The following is a 1088-nucleotide window of genomic DNA, read 5'->3' as shown; positions in this document are numbered from 1 at the left end:
TGGTTTTTAATAAGTTGATCGAATTTATTTTCGATCCGTTTAAAACCATCGTCGTGATTACTTATTTTTCCACTGATAGAATCTATAAATTTGTCGATTTTAGAAGATAAAGTGCTAATCGTATCTCTTGATTGATTTTGATAATTATTAGTACGATTTTGATTAGCATTTGCATTATTATTATTATCTCTCCAGTTGAAGTTAGGATGATTCCTCCATCCAGGATTATAGGTATTAGAATAAGAATTATTAGTTTGGTTTTGCCATTGGACAAAATTTACCTGTTCAATATCGCTCATACCTTCATAATCCACATCCGTTTGGATTGGATTACCGTTAGAATCGCACGGTGCCATAAACCTATCAATTTTGTGCAATAAGGCAGAAAATTGGGCTTGTAACATCGCAACTGGATCAAGATTCACTATACCTTTAACTGACGATGTGGTTGAGGACGATGTTTTTGCCACCGGTGTATGTCCATGTTCCGCGGGCCACATACTGCTGTTGATTGCCATTTCCTCCAAAAGTTCTCTTGCTTGGGCTGATTTCTTCTTCATAAATAACCCTCCCGACATAGCATCTAATGAACCTCTAGTTGTAGGATTTAATCCATTATAAAATGTTTGCATTAAAAGTGCAGCAGGCAATTGGTGGTGTGGGCATAAACGTTGAAGTTCTTTGAAACGTTCCCAAGCCTCATAAAGAGTTTCGCTATCATTTTGAGAAAAAGATGTTAACTCTTTTATGACTCTTGCGGTTTTTGCTAAGGGAAAAATATTTTGATAAAAAACGCTTGGGCTAGTTGGTCCCAAGTTGCAAATGTTGCGCCTGGCATAGAAGTTAACCATTCTTTGGCTCTGTCCTTCAAAGTGAAAGGAAAGAGGCAAAGTTTGATTGCTTCAGCAGTCACATCTGGTATCTTAAAAGTGCCACAAATTTCAAGGAAATTTGTCAAGTGGGTGTTAGGATTTTCGTTAGGCAACCCATAAAATGTTTCATTATTTTGCAACATATTATGCAAAGCGGGCTTAATTTCAAATTGGTTTGCGGTGATTCTGGGTCTAACGATACTATTGGTTACACCG

The 1088-nt window shown here is 36.9% G+C and overlaps 1 non-coding gene across 1 annotated transcript; it reads left to right on the top strand.

Annotated features, from left to right (window-relative positions):
* The first annotated feature begins 648 nt into the window (after window positions 1–648).
* On the top strand, window positions 649–755 carry LOC136221011 (small nucleolar RNA R71). Its single transcript, XR_010684804.1, has one exon. It is a non-coding gene; the product is annotated as a small nucleolar RNA R71 (small nucleolar RNA).
* The last annotated feature ends 333 nt before the right edge of the window (window positions 756–1088 follow it).

Source organism: Euphorbia lathyris, chromosome 2, assembly GCF_963576675.1.
Source record: "Euphorbia lathyris chromosome 2, ddEupLath1.1, whole genome shotgun sequence".
Classification (NCBI taxonomy): domain Eukaryota; kingdom Viridiplantae; phylum Streptophyta; class Magnoliopsida; order Malpighiales; family Euphorbiaceae; genus Euphorbia; species Euphorbia lathyris.
The sequence above is the reverse complement of the archived record's forward strand: the minus strand, read 5'-3'. Positions and strand labels throughout refer to the sequence as shown.